We start from the raw sequence: 20,140 nt of genomic DNA, 5'->3' as shown, positions 1-20,140 counted from the left end.
GTGGGTAAGGTTCAGCCTAACTCTTGAGTCTTCACTGTTTCTCTAACAGCTCCTTCCACACAGCTCAGCTTCACTCATTCCAGCTTCCCACCAACATCAGCTGTCTTCGGCCACACCCTGGTGACCGTATTCACCCCACTGGCTGTTTTCTTGGGTGCGTGACCCTGGCCTACCATGTGAACAGTGTCAGACACCCTAGTGTAAAGCCCTGGGTAGGCCCAGCCTGTCCCTGCCCTGGGGCAGCTACATGGGGCCAGAGAGACAGGCAGCTCTGCTGGTGCAGGCCAAGAACACGCCTTAGTAAGATTTTTCTGTGAAGCCTCTGAGTTGAACTATTTGGGGGCAGGAGTTCATTGTATGACCGCATCCCACACTTTCTTCAGGTGAGTCCTTGGTTATGCACCTACTCACCCTCCACAGTCACTGCTGTGCTACCCCCCCACCCCCACACGCAACAGCCCTGGAAAGAAGACCCAAGCAATATAATATCCCCTAATCTCTCAGACACCACAGAAGCCCTTCTTATCAACAGCTTAATGTTCTTTTCCCCAAGCAAAATGAAAGTTTTTTCAAAGGAAGTCTCCCCTGCTTTGCTCCCAGGGCTTGAAAATGTATTGCCTTTCAACAGACTTCCACACTGAACCTATATCTATAGGAGAAGTGCTCTCAAGAGATAAGCAGATGGGTGCTCTTCCCAAACTAACACAATCACCAAATCATAGTCTGAGGCCAATTAAATAAGCACATCTCAGGGTGAAACTGACATAATTTTTTCAAAAGTGATTCTACTGTTCAGTTAGGGTAGAAACAGGTCGTGTGAGAAGGATGAGCAAAATGCAACATCTTGGTGTTCTGGCTGGAGAGGGATCGGCTGTGATCAGGAAAGTCCCTATTAATATTTTATATAATAAACAGATGAAAGCCCATAGTACTTTTAGGTCCAGAATATATTTGACTCGATTTTATAATCTCTATTTTGGGAATTCCCTTGTGGTCCAGAGATTGGGACTCTGTGCTCTCATTGCAGAGGGCCCGGGTTCAATCCCTGGTTGGAGAACTAAAATCCCATATCCCAAGTGGCACAGCCAAAAAAACTCTTTAATTGAAACTCTTGATTTGATGAAGCATCATTTGCCTGGTTTCCTTTACTTCTTTGAGCAACACTGAGACAGTTGTTTAAAGCCTTTTTCTAGTGACTCCAATGTCTGTCCTTTCTCAGGGACAGTATCTTAATTTTCTTTTTCTCCTAAGGATGGGATGAATTTTCTTGTCTCTTTGCATGAAATGCTGGATATTTTGAATATTATAGTGTGTCTAGAAATGAGACTCTCCTGCCTTCCTGAGATGTGTTGACATTTTCTGTGGTTTGTGCTTATTTGTTTAGTGATTTTCTGAACTTTGTGTAAAAGGTTTTGTTATGTATGATATGCCATTGAGGTCTGTATTAGTTTAGTGGCCACCTTGTGATTTGAGACAGATCTCCTTAAAAACTAGGGCCAAACCAAAAAGCCCCCCAAACACAAAATACTCTGCCAGTATTAACAAATCTCTGTGTTGCTGCTTTTCTTAAAGTGTAGCCAGGAAGTTTACAACTCTGTCTCACCCTTCACTCACTGCTTCCTCTTACTATCTTGCATCACCGTGCAAGATTTGAGGATCCACTTTCTTATTTGAGAAGCACTGTCCTTGTATATATAACTAGTGTGAGATGATGGACCACACCAAGGATAGAAAACCACCATCTGAAAACACAGAGGTAGGTGGCAGAGAGGGTGGTTTTCATTTCCTGTGTGGAAAACAGCAGCGAGAGGCCTCCCCAATAACATGAACTAAAACCTAGAAATAAGGAAGAAAGCAGGTCTTCAAATCCTTTGAGAAGTTCTTCTATAAGATGTGTAAGATCTAGAAACTCCTCTAATACATGAGATATTGAATGATAGGCAGAACTGTCTCTGAAACTGGCTCTAGTGTTGCCAAATCAGAGAAAAGCCCATTCACGTGCATGGGTCTCCCCTTACCCACTGCTCTATGGCCCTCCTCATAATGCCCAGAGCCTAGGCACAGTCTTATGAGCAATCAGCCATAACTACAGCAAGAGAACAGCCACCCGGTTTCTAGTCTTTTCCATATGGGAGGACAACCTCCAGGTGATAACTGTGCTGGACTCAGAAGATTAATATCACCACTACATTTAATATTCAAAGGTACCCCTTACTCAGTTTATTAGTTCTAAAGACGAATCTGTCCTTTAGGGAAAACTAGCCCAGAAACAGGTGACCAGCTGGTGATTCATGATCACATGCATATGGAACCTTCTGAAAAGCACCTTTGAATTGAATGAGAACTATAGTTATATTCAGGTTCTACTGCATTGAATAAAGAGAATATTTCTTAGGGATTTTCACATTTTAAAAACTTTTAATTACAGTGTTATACGTCAAATATGACTGAGATGAAAACAAAGTTAATTTCTTCTTGCAGCCCCCAGGCAGTGAGAGCCCTCAGAGTCTAGAACGACAGGGTCTGATAACGGGTCGACTACAGTCACGTATGGAATTCAAAAGAAAAACCAATAAGATTTTGGATAACCTACACTAGAACTTCTAGTATTAAAGTAGAAGGTGAATTTAAATGATAGTAATTACAATATTGATGATATAGTAATTAATGAAAACATTAAATGATGAATATTTTAATGGTAAACATAAATTTCAATTTCATTAATGTGTAATATGTGCTTACACTGAATTATGCAGTAATTAAACAATGATAATATCAAATAATGAAGTACTGTTAACATAGTCTACATTACTAATATATCAGGATTTGAAAGATATGTTAATAAAATCTTAATAGAATGCTTTCTAACATTCTCAGTAATAGTTATACAAGAGTTGTGTGAGATATTATTTATTCAACAAAGTGATATTTCTCAACATCAGTTTTAGGTTTACAACAAGATTGAGAAGGTACAGAGACTGCTCCTTCCCCCAAACCATGAAGTCTCCTACATTATCAACACCACTACTAGATGGTACATTTTTTAATAAAGATGACCTTCACTGACGCATCATAATTATCCGTGGTCCACAGTGTGCACTGCAGTTTGCTCTTGGTGTTGTGCATTCTGTGAATTTGGACACGTGTATAACGACATGTATCCCTCATTATAATGTCATACAGAGTATTTTCACTGCTCTAAAAGCCCTCTGTGCTGATCAGCTTTTTAAAAAAGTGTACATTTATAAAAGAATGAGTTATCTGAAGTTATATTTTAATGGCTTCTAATTTTCCATGTAATAAAATTATTGCCACCATTTATTTTTGAAATATCAAGTAATTCACCCTCTGGCATACTTTACATATATCATTTCCTGGTAAAGAACACTTTATCTGAATGTTTTATTACTATTAACTAGACTATCTTAATCTAAAACTTAATCTCTGTGGACTAAAAAAATTATTTGTTAGGTTAATTCCATTGACTTTAAATTTCATAATAATTGGTTATATTTTGATGTAAATTTTTCATTTTATGTAATTTTTTGATTTCAGTTCTTTTGGAGGGATGTCCTCTGTACATCGACAGTTATGTGGGTACGTGAATGAGCCTAGCATGAAATGTTGCTGGATGACAGACCCTAAGATAGAATTAAAAATAGACATTATTTTATTCTTTATATGCCTGGAACATAAAAATCCACATATTATCGCATGAATTAGCAGTGTACATTATGCATAAATCAAAAAAGCATTTATTTTTCCACTATGCTGGTTCTCTAAAAAATAAGCTGTGATAGATTTCCAAAATCAGCTTTTGGGGATTCCCTGGTGGTCCGGTGGTTAGGACTTGGTGCTTTCACTACCCTGGCCTCGGTTCAATCCCTAATCGGGGAACTTAAGATCCCTCAAACCACGTGGCACAAAAAAGTAAACTTCTAACGTATATTTTCAATATGATAATCCAGATTTAATAGTGACAATAACAAAACAGCACCTTTTCCTGTACTATGTTACAGGGATCATGCAATAGCATTAGGTAATTATTTATAACTTTCCTTGTTATTCTTCTTCTTAATCAAATTAAAAACCTAGAGACGTTTGGGAAATAGCAAGTTCACCTTTCTGGAGGAGAAAATGACCGCTGATCCCCAGGAGGCAGGAGTAAAAGTATTATTGTACAATAGTTCGTGAGATAACTGTAAACACTTGAGGCCATTTCCTCTGGGAGATTCAGCCCACTAGGCCCAGGCGAGTGTCACAGCGCCCAGAGTGTGTGCTGTGAGCGTGCCCGCCAGCACACCCACACAGGCTTGTTGGATCCAGTGTGCACTGTCATTTCATTGTCACGTCACATAGAGTTTACACATTAATTCTCAGAGTAAAAGCCAAAGGGTTTTTTTGTTTGTTTTGATTTCGTCTCAACTAGTTTTTCACTGTCATGAATGCTCCATACAAAATGCTTTTTGTGATAAAAATTTCTACTTTGTATCAATTCACTTCCTATTTGGAAAGTTCTCACATGAGACTAGGGAAGCCACCATGGCACATAAATGTAGGTCACTGATCAGCCTTTGAATATCTCACTCACTCCAAGCTGGCAGCTGGAATGAGGCAGGCTCAGCACTTAGCAGCCCTGAATCTGACAGGGCTGGCATTAAAGAAGCTTCTGAGGCTGAGCTGGGTGCAGTGGGTATAGGAATGGGCAGGGTAGAGTTGGGGTGCAGAGAGAAAATTGACATCTGTTCCTAGTGCAAGGGAAGGTGAGAGACCAACATCAGGAGAAACTGCCGAGGGATCAGCCTTAAGGGGGATGAACCAGGGCTCACTGGCTGCTCATCCCTTTGCTGAAGGTTGTTCCCACCAGCCCAGTTCCCATCCTCCTCCAGGTGGCTCTCTTTGGCTCCCCTATTTCCCATCAGGTTTTCACTCCATTTCTGTTTTCTCTTGGACCTCGAGTGCAGAGCAGACACCCTGAAAGCTCTAGCTCACCTGCTGCCCTGGTCTTCTTGGAAGGCATTTCTACATTAATTGCAGACACGCAGTTTATCCCTGTGTAACTTCTCTGGTGTGTATAAACATTAAAACTGAGAATGAAGACAGTCCTTCACTACATTTGTAGTGTGAGTTCTTTCACATCAACTAAGGTTAAAGAACTATTTGAAGGCTTCTCCATAACACGTAGTTATTTTCTTTAAGGATTGGACATATGCCTGGAATTTTGGCCACATTTATTTCATAGGTAGGATTCCTCTTTAGTGTGAACTCTCTCATGCTATCTAAGGCCAGAGTTTTAACCAAAGGATTCCTAGTTTTTCCCCAGTGTGATTCTCTTACGTTGACTAAAGGTGAAAGATGACAGAAAGCTTTACCATGTTTATTACAGACAAAGGAGTTCTTTGTGTGAATGTAAGTTAGCCTTTTGACTGAAACACTTCCCATATTCATGACATTCATAGGGTTTCTCTGGAGTGTGTGTTCTTCAGTGCATGCAAAGCGGAGTGCACTGATGGAATTCTTTGCCACACGCATTGCATTTATAGGGTTTCTCTCCTGGGTGAGTTGTTCGGTGTGAATGTAAGTGCTTTGGCTGAACTGCTTCCCGCATACCTTACATTTATATGGTTTCTCTCCCACATGAATTCTTCATGCAAGTAAACATTAGCCCTATGGCTGAAGCTGTTGGAGAAGACTCTTGAGAGTCCCTTGGACAGCAAGGAGATTAAACCAGTCCATCCTAAAGGAGATCAGTCCTGAATATTCATTGGAAGGACTGATGTTGAAGCTGAAACTCCAATACTCTGGCCACCTGATGCGAAGAGCTGACTCATTGGAAAAGACCCTGATGCTGGAAAAGATTGAAGGCAGGAGAAGAAGGGGCCGACAGAGGATGAGATGGTTGGATGGCATCACCGACCCAATGGACATGAGTTTGAGCAAGCTCCAGGAGTTGGTGATGGACAGGGAAGCCTGGTGTGCTGCAGTCCATGGGGTCGCAAAGATTCGGACACAACTGAGCAACTGAACTGAATTGATGGCTGAAGCATTTGCCACATTTGTTAGGTTTATAGGGTTTTTCTCCAGTGTGTGTCCTTTCATGTACAGAAAGCTGAGTGCTCTGGTGGAATTCTTTCCCATGCTTATTACATTTACAGGTTTTTCCCCCCATATGATTTAGCACATGTCTTGTCACTGTAGATCTGTGAGTGAAAATGTCCCCAAAATCATTATATCCATGTATACCCTCTCCAGTGTGAAATCTCTGCTGTTCCAAGGAGATGAGAGGCTATTAAAGATTTCTCACAGATACTCATTAATTTTCTCTACACGACTTCTAGTTTGACCATGCCACGAACAGGCTCCCGTTGAACGTTATTTACATACTCATTGCGTGTTATTTTCTGCAACACATAGAGATTTCCTGTTTCATAACATCTCAACTGCAAATCTGTTGAATATTTCATTAGTTTCAAAACCATATTTATGCAATTCTTTTATAAGTACTCAGGTTATGGTTTCGAGTATGAATATTTTTCCCTAAATTGAAACTATCTAAAACTTTCTGCTGCAGCAGCATTTACATTCACCTCAAATAACCATGGTGTCCTACATTCTAAAGCCTTTCAGTTCCCATGCCTTTAATGAAGAGGAATGGGTTCACCCCCTTGAGACTTACTATTCACAATTAGATAGGTCTTCCCCGTAGGTATCTTGCAGGAATATTTCTTCTTGTCTCACAGGGACACTATTCCTGTCTAAAATAATGTTAAAAAATGCTAGTGTGGCATTGGAGGAAGAAAACTGTTGAAAGCATGCAAGGTCTGCGTGAATATGTTTCAAATACTGACCCTGACACAGAGCAAGAATGCCAAAAGGAGGTAAAGTGAGTTAAAACCCATTTTAGAAAACTGAAAATTAAAAAGTATTTGCAGGATTGAAATAAGAGACAAAATAAAATCAAGATTGGTTGTTGATAAGGTAAAGAGAGGGAAATTTGTCAAAGGGAAGAAAACAGGACAAAGAACATTGTACAAAACTTTAAGAGGACATGAACAGTTCCTTTCTGAGGCCAAAAGAAAGTGCAAAAGAGAGTACAGGTCCCAGTGGCCTCCACCACTTTCCTGAAAACAGAATTCACTCAGGAAACTGCCACTGACACTGAAAACACTAAAGCTTCTTTCAGGAAGCTGTTCCTTCTGAGCAGGAACAACATCCTAGCACTGGGCCAACACAGGGGGCTCTTCTTGCTGATGTGTGGGCCCAAGGTCAAAGCTAGAGTGAAGAAACCTCAGTGTTTTCAATGGAGAAATTAAATCTTCCCACAGTAGGATAGGTCCACGGGCTCGCAAAGCATCGAACACGACTAAGCGACTGAACAACAACAGTAGGATAAATTTTACTTTTAAAAAAGAATCCAAAACAGAGAAGCTCCACAGGAACAATCTAATTTCTCTTTGGAAATGCTAATGCTGAGTCACTTTAGTCGTGTCCGACTCTGTGCGACCCCATAGACGGCAGCCCACCAGGCTCCCCCGTCCCTGGGATTCTCCAGGCAAGAGTACTGGAGTGGGTTGCCATTTCCTTTTCCAATGCATGAAAGTGAAAAGTGAAATTGAAATCGCCCAGCCGTGTCCGACTCGTAGCGACCCCATGGACTGCAGCCTACCCGGCTCCTCCACCCATGGGATTTTCCAGGCAAGAGTACTGGAGTGGGGTGCCATTGCCTTCTCCGAAATAGATCACTTCTCTTTGGATGCCTTCAAATAGATGCCTTCTCTTTGGAAATAGATCACTGGTATAATTTTCAAGAATGGATTTTTAACTATTAGGTGAGAAAACAGAGTTATTTAGTAAATATTAAACACTTTCATTTATTTAGAAATATGTATTGAATTCCTGGTTGTTAAAGAAGCATGGCTGATTCATGTCAATGTATGGCAAAAACTACTGCAATATTGTAAAGTAAAAAAAATAAAAAAATAAAAAAGCAAGAAAGACAGGGAAGAGTGGTCAGTAAAACTATATTCTTTGGGGCTGACAAAAACTGGTATAAGTAAATCAATAAATAATTAACTTCAAGCAGTTTTAAGAACCAAGAAAGAATGTGAATGAGGGCTGAGAAGGGAGGAGAATATGTAGAAGCTCTTCAGGATACTTGTTTAAAAAATGCATCAGTGTTGACAGACTCACCCACAGAGACCAGATGACTAATGCTCTCCAGCATCACTTCTCTGAACAGCTTTCTCTGGGAGGTGTCCAGCAGGGCCCACTCTTCCTGGGTGAAGTCTATAGCTATATCCTTGAGGGTCACTGATGCCTAAAACATGGACATTTTGTGCAGTCAGGGCCTTCCCCACAAAGTGCCATGGGAGGATACTGTACACAGTGGTGCTGGGGTTAGACTGCTGTGTAAGAAAAAGCTCAACCTCGCTTGGGCTTCTGGTCGAACATTTCTCTATGCTGACATGTCGTATGTCTCTCACACATACTCACAGAAATATGCACCACTTTGAAAACAAAGTGGTTTCCCTTGTGGCTCAGCTGGTAAAGAATCCGCCTGCATTGCAGGAGATCTGGGTTCGATCCCTGGGTTGGGAGAAAGGAAAGGCTACCCACTCCAGTATTCTGGCTGGGAGAATTCCAGAGACTGTACAGGCCATGGGGTCACAAAGAGTCGGACACGACTGAGCAACTTTCACTTTCACTTTCTTTGAAAACAAAACATCATTATAGTGAATGAGGTAACTGTGGTGGAAATAACCTCACAAAGCAATGGCCAAATTCTGCAGAACTGAACACGCTCCTGGAGAATGTGATAATTAGGTGGCCTCTCCCATCTCTGCACAACTCATATGTTCATGACAGAGAATAAGATGTACAGTTCAGAAGCAAACCCCAGGGGGCCCTAAGACTGCCACACAGAAGGCGTGTCCTGACCCGACCCTCCTGTGATGAGACTTTGCCTCTCCATCTTCTCTGGGACCTTCAAGCATGGGTTATCACGGTCCCTGCGGTACCACCAAGCTGTTTATATGCTAAGAGGAAATAGAGGCCTCTCAGTGGGACCTGATCTTTCCAGCCCTTCAAAAACTGCTACAGGACCATAGGTTTATTCTGTTATAATCCTTCTTCTTAATGCACAGCCCAAAGTAAGAAAACAATACCAGTTACTTCTTTCTGTTTGCAGTTTCGATTACAAAGGTGGAAACTGGGTTGTTGGGGGCAAAAGGGGTAAGGAGATTTTTTTTTTTTCTTTTTTTAAGTTATTTAAATGTGCAAGTATATTCTATAAAATTTTGAATAAATTTAAAAATGGGGGAAAAGAATGATTCCTTATTGTTCTCTTGCTTGCCTCCTCTCACCCCAATCTCCATGCTGCAAGTCCTCCTCTGCAGCATCCAAATCACTGGATGGACTAAACTCACCTGAAAAACAGCTCCCTCCCTGCAGGACCAGACACTTGAATGTGTTTACTCGTTTCTCTTGCCTGTGTTCACCACGTGCCTAAGCCCACTGCAGACACTAACATGGGATAAATTCGAAGAAATGGCTTTTTACCTTTTCTTCAAGGACATCCTTAAGGGAGTGAGGAATGGAATAAAGCAGTGTAAATATTGGGTAGGGAATTATTTCTCAATCAGTCCCTGACCTGCCCTAAGCCTCCCAGAGTCCTGAGGAAAAGTGACTGACAGTAATTTAATTTCATGGGGGCCCCAGGAGATCCAGGCCAAGACGCAAAACCCACTCATCCCCTGGAGAAAAAAAAGAAAAAAAGATAGGTGTCAATTCACAAGAAGCAGCAAGTCCTACTCACCTGGGGTTGCATTGTCTGAAACCCAGTCGTCCTGTCTTCCTGTGTATTCTCACCAAAGGACAGTTCAGTGACTAAGCAGACAAAGCTGAGGAAAGGGAAAGAACCCAAGAGACTCCAGTCATTTCTAACATCCCCAGAAAAGCCCACCATCTTGAATCTGCAAACCTTCACACGGTAATGCTCCCCACCTCAGTACAACCTGCAGAGGGAGCAAAGACAAATGGGGAGGGGCCTCTCCTCTCCAAGGGGCAGCAATAAGTCTTTGGCTCTTGACGGTCATAAAGAAGATATTAACATCCTCACTATAAAGATAACAAAACAGAAGCATGGGGCTTTACAGTTTAATGAGACATGTTATTCAGATGGATTATTTAATCCCACCCCTGGCAGCTATTAGGGCTTCCCTGAGAGCTCAGTTGGTAAAGAATCCGCCTGCAATGCAGGAGACCCTGGTTCGATTCCTGGGTCGGGAAGATCCGCTGGAGAAGGGATAGGCTACCCACTCCAGCATTCTTGGGCTTCCCTGGTGGCTCAGCTGGTGAAGAATCCACCTGCAATGTGGGAGACCTGGGTTCGACCCCTGGGTTGGGAAGATGCCCTGGAGAAGGGAACGGCTACCCACTCCAGTATTCTGGCCTGAAGAAGTCCATGGACGGTGGTCCAGTGGTTAAGAATCTGCCTGCCAGTGCAGGAGCCATGGGTTCAATCCCTGATCCGGGAAGATCCCACCTGCCACGGAGCAACGAAGCCCACAAACCGAAACTAGACAATAAGCCCTGCTCAAAGCAACTAGAGAAAGCTGTTATGCAGCAAGGAAGACCCAGGGTGGCCAAAAATAAATAAATAAATACCTTTCCTTAAAAAAAAAAATTAGAATCGAGATGTCTCAGGCTATCCGGCTGTGATGGCAGCCTGGCAGGTCTTTCCTGTTCGCCATTCCTCCCGACCCCTCCACCTGCCCTCCGCCCTCGGTCTCAAGAAAGAAAATGCAATTCTGAAAAAGTGCTACTGCTACTGCTAAGTCGCTTCAGTCGTGTCCAACTCTGTGCGACCCCATAGACGGCAGCCCACCAGGCTCCTCTGTCCCTGGGATTCTCCAGGCAAGAACACTGGAGTGGGTTGCCATTTCCTTTTCCAATGCACGAAAGTGAAAAGTGAAAGTGAAGTCGCTCAGTCATGTCCGACCCTTCGCGACCCCAAGGACTGCAGCCCACCAGGCTCCTCTGTCCATGGGATTCTCCAGGCGAGAGAGTACTGTAGTGGTTAACCAATCATCATTTTGAGCATAAGCTTGTTTCAAAATCAGTATTTTCCCTTCATTTCTTTTTATGACTATTTTATAAATTTGCAAGTGTCTTAGGTTTCCTTCAGCAATTCCTACAACACTGAGGTTCTGCAGAAGACCTGCCGTAAGATGAAATTAACTCAGAATTATCAAAAACTGTTATTGGGTCATAACACAAAAAAAGTTAATCATGGCAATAATTCAACTTGAAACTGAGATAAGCAGAGAAGCATTACTTTAAAGGTATGAGAAAGAAGACACTTTTCTTTAAAGCCTGGAAAATGAACTTACGATATATTCTGATTTGGATGTGAGGAGAGGGGAACAATATTTAAATACGGTTGGAAGTTTCAAAACACCTACTCTTCAATTTTTCAATATTCCAACTATTTCCGCTTTACAGAAAAATTACCCACTAAAAATAAAACAAACACGTGTCGTGTTGCAAACCCTTCCCTTCCCCCCGGGACCGGGTGACTGCTGACCAGACCCTTCCGTGTCCCCAAGACACGCGACCGAATCGCCGATCGTCATGGTTGCTCCCACCACCGTCCACACAGTTTCCATCCTCCGAATTTGTAGAGAGATTTCTCCCCAGAAGCCATCCCAAATCCGGAAAAAATACTAAAGCAGGCTGTGATTTTTCACCCCAAACCACTTAGTGAATGAATGCTTCTGTAAAAGAAGTCTTGTTCATGCATAGAAGTCTAATTTATAGTGCACGAGAACGTGAAGAATAGAACAAGGGGAAAAGTCCGGAAAATGAAAGGCACATTCCCTCTATTTGAGAGAAATACCTCCTGGTCCCGGCGGGTCCCGAGGGTTCCAAGCTCCGGTCCTCGCCTGCAGTGTCCAGGTCCCTGCGCGGCTCTGCGTTCTGCACGTGGCGCGCTCCGGTGCCCTCTGCCGGCGGCCGGGCGCAGTACAGGACGCCCGGGGAGGGGGGCCGGCTAGAACTGCCCGTGTGCCCGTAGGTGACAGCCGAGAACATCAGGATGAATTATTAAGCTGGGTCTATGTCAATACAGGAGAAGGCAATAGCACCCCACTCCAGTACTCTTGCCTGGAAAATCCCATGGATGGAGGAGCCTGGTAGGCTATATAGTCCATGGGGTCGCTAAGAATCGGACACGACTGAGCAACTTCACTTTCACTTTTCCCTTTCATGCACTGGAGAAGGAAATGGCAACCCACTCCAGTATTCTTGCCTGGAGAATCCCAGGGACGGGGGAGCCTGGTGGGCTGTCGTCTATGGGGTCGCACAGAGTCGGACACGACTGAAGTGACTTAACAGCATGTCAATATAGGAGAAGGCGATGGCACCCCACTCCAGTACTCTTGCCTGGAAAATCCCATGGACAGAGGAGCCTGGTAGGCTATAGTCCATGGGGTTGCTAAGAGTCGGACACGACTGAGTGACTTCACTTTCACTTTTCCCTTTCATGCATTGCAGAAGGAAATGGCAACCCACTCCAGTGTTCTCGCCTGGAGAGTCCCAGGGACGGGGGAGCCTGGTGGGCTGCCGTCTATGGGGTCTCACAGGGTCGGACACGACTGAAGCGACTTAGCAGCGGCAAGCAGCAGCTTGTCAATATAAATGACAGTCATTCCTTACAGACATGCATCTCTGTCTATGTGTGTGTTAGTCGCTCAGCTGTGCCTGACTTTTTGAGACCCCCCTTCCCACATTGCAGGCAGATTCTTTACTATCTGAGCCACTAAGGAAGACACTTCTTCGTCTATTTGTACATATTGATCAGTGGATTGATAGACACGACTTAGGTGGGCGTACACAGGTCAGGACAAACAAAAATTTCCTCACACTGTCCATTGAAAAGCCAAGAAACAAGCACTCCCTTCTAGCAATGAACACATTCAGATCTATGCTGCTGTTTTTGAAATCATATTTGCTAATAAAAACAAACCATATTCCTTGGATATATAGTTCATTCTAGGGTTGGAGCAGGAAATATACAGATTTGTAGATTCTTGTAGTTCCAGAAAGTGATGAAGTGTTACTTCAACAAAACAGCTACACACACACACACACACACACACACACACACACATACAGGCATAGAGGGGATTATGTCAAAAGAAAACAGAAGTCAACTGAAAGGGTTCCCAAGGGCCCAAACTGGAACATTTTGAGCAATAGGATAAAGTTGTACTCACTATATCCTGGGATACAGAGTAAATATCCAAGAGTTCAGGCTGATTTAAATAAAAAATGGGACTTCCCTGGTGGTCCAGTGGTTAAGATTCTGCTCTCCCAATGCAGGGGACAGAGTTTGATCCCTGGTCAGGTAACTAAGATCCCACATGCCGCATGGTGTAGCTAAAATAAATAAATGAAGGTATTAAGGATTAACTATATAAACAAATTGGACGACAGTACAAATCTCCCATGGAGAGGAATTCCTGATAATTCATACAGATATCAGCAATCAAGGAGGTGGAGCATAACTCTCCACTCCTCAAAGGTTGTGCATAGTGAAATTCTTCCAAAACAACGCATTTTTTGACATGATATAAGCATAACTTTACACTGGAGAAACCTGATCTAAGTAGCTGGACAAACAACACTAACATCCTAGTATTAAGTCATTTCAGACTTGAAGCCTTGACATGAAATGATGAGAATGGTGCATGGTACCTCTGCCATCTTTCTTAAAAAATAAATAAATTAAATAAAAATCTAACAAACAGGGGCTTCCAGGTGGCTTAGTGGTAAAGAATTCACCTGCCAATGTTCTATCCCTAGTCCAGGAAGATCCTACATGCCGCAGAGCAACTAAGCCCATGGGCCACAACTACTGAAGTCTGAATGCTCTAGAGCCTGTGCTTGACAATAAGAGATACCTCAGCAATGAGAAGCCCTCACACCGCAAGTAGAGAGTAGCTCCATCTCACAACAACTAGAGAAAAGTCCACATAGTAACAAAGACCCAGCACAGCCAAAAATAAGTAATTTAAAAAATTATTTTAAAAATCCGACAAACAGTTCAATGTATGATACAGGGTGCTTGGGGCTGGTGCACCAGGATAACCCAGAGGGATGGGATGGGGACGGAGGTGGGAGGGGGGTTCTGGAAGGGGAACACATGTACACCCATGGCGGATTCATGGCAATGTATGGCAAAACCAATGCAACATTGTAAAGTAAAAAAATAGATAAATAAACTAATTAAAAAAATAAATAAAAATTATATAAAAGCAAAAAAAAAGAATAATTATTGGTTTTGTTGATCCTCTCTATTGTTAGGTCTTATTATTTTATTGATCTTTTGCAAAAAAAAAAATCCAACAAACAATAAAACACAAAAGCCAATGTGATCATAAGAAAAATCATCGGCTATATCCCAATAGACTAAATTCCACAAAATTCCAAGATTCCCTGGAGTACTTACAAAGTTATGCAGTTGCTCGAAAGAGTTGGTCACTTTCTTTAGGACTTCCAAGCCAGTATCAACACTTCCTGGCCACCAGAGGTGACCTAGAAAGTTTTCCTCAACTTCAGAAGAGCCAGGTAGCTGTCTCTGAGCAGCCATTTTGACCAATGGCAGTTCCCTGGCTTTCAAGCTAAAGTAAAATTTCTGAAGAGGGAGAAAAGTTTTCTCAGTAGCCTTTCCAAGCTGGTTCTTGTGTCCTTAGGGGCATCTGAGAAAGATTTCTGGAGTCTTGTGCCCACCATTCACTCCCTGGCATTCTGTGCCATCAAGAGTTGCTTCTGGGTCCCTGAGTTGAAGTAAGAAATGTACTGGTTTCTCAAGATGTGCAAAGATGCCTTCAGCTGGAGATTCCAGATGTCTACAAACAATTGCTGGGCTTCACAGGGACTTGTGCATCTTTCCAGTCTCAGAAGGGTCCATGACATTATCCTTGGTCCTCAGATCCCAGCATGGAGAACCTCTGCCTCAGAAGGGGAACAAGGTGTATTTTAGGAGCGTCTTCCAACCGAAGGGTTCAGTCAGGTGTATCAGGAGCTTGGAGCTGCAATGTATGAGTATTTGTGTTGGAGACCCCTCACAGACATTTTCAGAAAATCAGACACCCTTGGTGAATAAAGAGACTCTATTCATTTTTTATGAATATAACTGAAACACAATACATAAAGGTAACATATGCATTAATAAAAATCATCATGAATGTTCAACAGTAACAGTGATCATTATCATCCTAGTGATACTAACAATTATAATTCTGACAGTAGTACTCAAACTACAAAGAGGGTAGACAAGAGTACAGGTTCCCTTAAGGGAATTACAGGTACAGATCTTGGACTTCTCGGAGATGGTTGGAATCACAGTGTCGGTTACACAATAAAAAGTGTCCCCTTAAGGCAAGGACTACTGGCCCCAGGAGGCAACAGAAATACAAGGCCAATTTCCACACGTGCAATCACAGGGATCCTTTTTTTTTTTTTTATTCTAATTGGAGGCTAATTACTTTACAATATTGTAGTGGTTTTTGCCATACATTGACATGAATCATCCATGGGTGTACACGTGTTCTCCATCCTGAAGCCCCCTCCCACCTCCCTCCCCATCCCATCCCTCAGGGTCATCCCAGTGCACCAGCCCTGAGCACCCTGCCTCATGCATCAAACCTGGACTGGCAATCTGTTTCACATCTGATAATATACATGTTTCAATGCTATTCTCTCAAATCATCCCACCCTCACCTTCTCCCACAGAGTCCAAAAAGACTGTTCTTTACATCTGTGTCTCTTTTGCTCTCTCTCATATAGGGTCATCTTTCTAAATTCCATATATATGCATTAGTATACTGTATTAGTGTTTTTCTTTCTGACTTACTTCACTCTGTATAATAGGCTCCAGTTTCATCCACTTCATTAGAACTGATTCAAATGAATTCTTTTTAATAGCTGAGTAATATCTCATTGTGTATATATACCACAGCTTTCTTATCCATTCATCTGAGGATGGACATCTAGGTTGCTTCCATATCCTGGCTATTATAAACAGTGCTGCGATGAACGTTGGGGTACACTTGTCTCTTTCAATTCTGGTTTCCTTGGTGTGTATGCCCAGCAGTGGTATTGCTGGGTCATATGGCAGTTCTATTTCCAGGCTTTAAGGAATCTCCACACTGTTCTCCATAGTGGCTGTACTAGTTTGCATCCCCACCAACAGTGTAAGAGGGTTCCCTTTTCTCCACACCCTCTTCAGCATTTATTGTTTGTAGACTTTTTGATAGCAGCCATTCTGACTGGCATGAGATGGTACCTCATTGTGGTTTTGGTTTGCATTTCTCTGATAATGAGTAATGTTGAGCATCTTTTCATGTGTTTGTTCGCCATCTGAAGGTCTTCTCTGGAGAAATGTTGGTTTAGTTCTTTGGCCCATTTTTTGATTGGGTCTTTTATTTTTCTGGAATTGAGCTGCAGGAGTTGCTTGTATATTTTTGAGATTAATTCTTTGTCAGTTGCTTCATTTGGTATTATCTTCTCCCATTCTGAAGGCTGTCTTTTCACCTTGCTTATGGTTTCCTTCGTTGTGCAAAAGCTTTTAATTTTAATTAGGTCCCATTTGTTTATTTTTGCTTTTATTTCCATTACTCTGGGAGGTGGGTCATAGAGGATCCTGCTGTAATTTATGTCAGAGAGTGTTTTGCCTATGTCTTCCTTAGGAGTTTTATAGTTTCTGGTCTTATATTTAGATCTTTAATCCATTTTGAGTTTATTTTTGTGTATGGTGTTTGAAAGTGTTCTAGTTTCATTCTTTTACAAGTGGTTGACCAGTTTTCCCAGCACCACTTGTTAAAGAGATTGTCTTTTCTCCATTGTATATTCTTGCCTCCTTTCTCAAAGATAAGGTGTCCATAGGTGTGTGGGTTCATCTCTGAGCTTTCTATTTTGTTCCATTGATCTATATTTCTGTCTTTGTGTCAGTACCATAATGTCTTGATGACTGTAGCTTTGTAGTATAGTCTGAAGTCAAGCAGGTTGATTCCTCCAGTTCCATTCTTCTTTCTCAAGATTGCTTTGGCTATTCGAGGTTTTTTGTATTTCCATACAGATTATGAAATTATTTGTTCTAGTTCTCTGAAAAATACCATTGGTAGCTTGATAAGGATTGCATTGAATCTGTAGATTGCTTTGGGTAGTATACTCATTTTCACTATATTGATTCTTTCGATCCATGGACATGGTATATTTCTCCATCTATTTGCATCATCTTTGATTTCTTTAATCAGTGTTTTATAGTTTTCTATACATAGTCTTTTGTTTCTTTAGGTAGATATATTCCTAAGTATTTTATTCTTTTCATTGCAATGGTGAATGGAATTGTTCCTTATTTCTCTTTCTGTTTTCTCATTGCTAGTGTATAGGAATGCAAGGGATTTCTGTGTGCTAATTTTATATCCTGCAACTTTACTATATTCATTGATTAGCTCTAGTAATTTTCTGGTGGAGTCTTTAGGGTTTTCTATGTAGAGGATCACGTCATCTGCAAACAGTGAGAGTTTTGCTTCTTCTTTTCCAATCTGGATTCCTTTTATTTCTTTTTCTTCTCTGATTGCTGTGGCTAAAACTTCCAAAACTATGTTGAATAGTAGTGGTGAGAGTGGGCACCCTTGTCTTGTTCCTGACTTTAGGGGAAATGCTTTCAATTTTTTGCCATTTAGGATAATGTTTGCTGTGGGTTTATCATATATGGCTTTTATTATGTTGAAGTATGTTCCTTCTATTCCCACTTTCTGGAGGGTTTTTATCATAAATGGATGTTGAATTTTGTCAAAGGCTTTCTCTGCATCTATTGAGATAATTATATAGTTTTTATCTTTCAATTTGTTAATGTGGTGTATCACATTGATTGATTTGCGGGTATTAAAGAATCCTTGCATCCCTGGGATAAAGCCCATTTGGTCATGATGTATGATCTTTTTAATATGTTGTTGGATTCTGTTTGCTAGAATTTTGTTAAGGATTTTTGCATCTATGTTCATCAGTGATATTGGTCTGTAGTTTTCTTTTTTTGTGGCATCTTTGTCTGGTTTTAGTAATCACAGGGATTCTTATGTAAACTCTGGTTCAAAATCTTTAGGGTACTAAGACATTCAAAAGCAGCAATGTATACCGGGGGTTTTAGAAAGCATGTGTAAGTCCAGGCAAGAAGCATGCTCTGAAAAGATCTGAAGTGGCCTTAACCTTTCACCTCTGGATGATCTCATATAAAGTGAAAGTTGATCAGTTGTGTCCAACTCTTTGCTACCCCAAGGCCTATACAGCCCATAGAATTCTCTAGGCCAGAATACTGGAGTGGGTAGCCTTTCCGTTCTCCAGCGGATCTTCCCAACCCAGGGATTGAACCCAGGTCTCCCACATTGCAGGCGGATTCTTTACCAACTGAGCTGTCTGGTAAGCCCTCAGATGATCTCGTGGCTCAGAGCTAAACTAGCCAACTAGCAAGGATTGTCCTACAACAGTGTCTGCAGAGACTGGGACAGCTGGGTTCTCTTTCTGTTTTTGATGTTTTTAAATTTTTTAAATTTATCTACTAAAATTTAACAGAGACATAAGCCTGCAAAATATACACTCTCCTCTCCCATTGTAGATGCCCATATACTCTCAACCACTGGTCCTGCTTCTGGAGGCTGACTTGGAATAGTTCTGGATGCTGCTCAGGATCCTGCAGGTGGTACAGCAGGAAACACTTCCTTGTAGAGAGTCTCTCTTCAAGGTGTAGCAAAAACCACAAAAATAATTCATAGCAAAAAAGATAAAAATGAATATAATGATGAACGACAGCAACGATGATGGTATGTTTTTCGTTTCAATTCAAATTTCGGGTTGGATGATATTGTAACATATTTAAATGCTAACAGGAGGCTTCAGAGAGAGGGAGGAGTTTAAAATAAAGTAGTGTAAACAATAGCATAAAATTCATGATGGGGCAGGAGATAACTCCAATAGGAGTTCCTATTGGAACTGAATACAAATGTAGAAATAAACTATGAAGTTGAGATTAAAGGCAATTCCTTGGTTTCCCTGGTAACTCAGATGGTAAAGAATCCTGCAGTGCAGGAGACCTGGGTTCAATCCCTGGGTTGGGAAGATCCCCTGGAGGAATGATCGTCAACCCACTCCAGGATTCTTGCTTGGAGAATCCAGTGGACAAAGGAGCCTGGCAGGCTACAGTCCATGGGGTTGCTAAGAGTCAGACATGACTGAGTGGTGGAGACCTTCCTAACCCAGGGATTGAACCCGAGTGTCATGTCTTCTGCACTGGCTAGCAGGTTCTTTACCACTAGAGCCACCTGGGAAGCCGGTTATGAAAGAGATGGCATAAATAATGAATGACAGTAGTGAAATAATTTAAATCTAGTGGTAGGATGTATCTACATCCAAAATTATTTCCTTTGTGAAATAGTTTACATATAGCCTGTAAATGTGAGGAAAAAAGTGAGTCCATAGAGAATGAATGGTAATGGGGAAGGTTTGAAGAAATCTTTAAAGAGAATGAGAGACAAAACTGACCAGATAACCTAATAGGATTGCCAGGCATTTTTCTGAGAAATAACCAAACTGTCCTCAGATACAATGAAATACCTACTGTGTTGCCTAGCTTAATTATTTCCTCTTGGGAATCAGGAATTTTAAGTTTAAAGAGCCATTTATACAACTGTAAGAATTCTACTCAAATGTATAAATCAACTGTGAATGACATGGAAGTAAAAATTATTAACTATTGTATTATGTAAGGACTTTTTTATTCGTTTTCTTGCTAAGCAAGAAATAAAGTATAAAACTGTCTTCCCATTTTCTTTGGACACTTAATAAATTATTAACATGCTCTCGAAAGTACTTCATGGCCAGCGTTTTAAGAGTCAAGTTCTCCATCCCAACATTGTTGTCCCCTCATTGTTTATATTTCAGTTTTTCATATTTTCTCATCTTTCATTTTATTTTTAAGTATTTGTTTCCTCCAGGGAACTCCAGCTTTATGTACATAGAATTCCGTTGTGTCTGTTGTCCTGTTTCATTTCCAAGACACAGAATGTTTTCTGGTATATAG

Source organism: Giraffa tippelskirchi, chromosome 8, assembly GCF_054371585.1.
Source record: "Giraffa tippelskirchi isolate mGirTip1 chromosome 8, T2T-mGirTip1v1.2.pri, whole genome shotgun sequence".
Taxonomy (NCBI): domain Eukaryota; kingdom Metazoa; phylum Chordata; class Mammalia; order Artiodactyla; family Giraffidae; genus Giraffa; species Giraffa tippelskirchi.
This window is presented reverse-complemented; position numbering follows the sequence as displayed.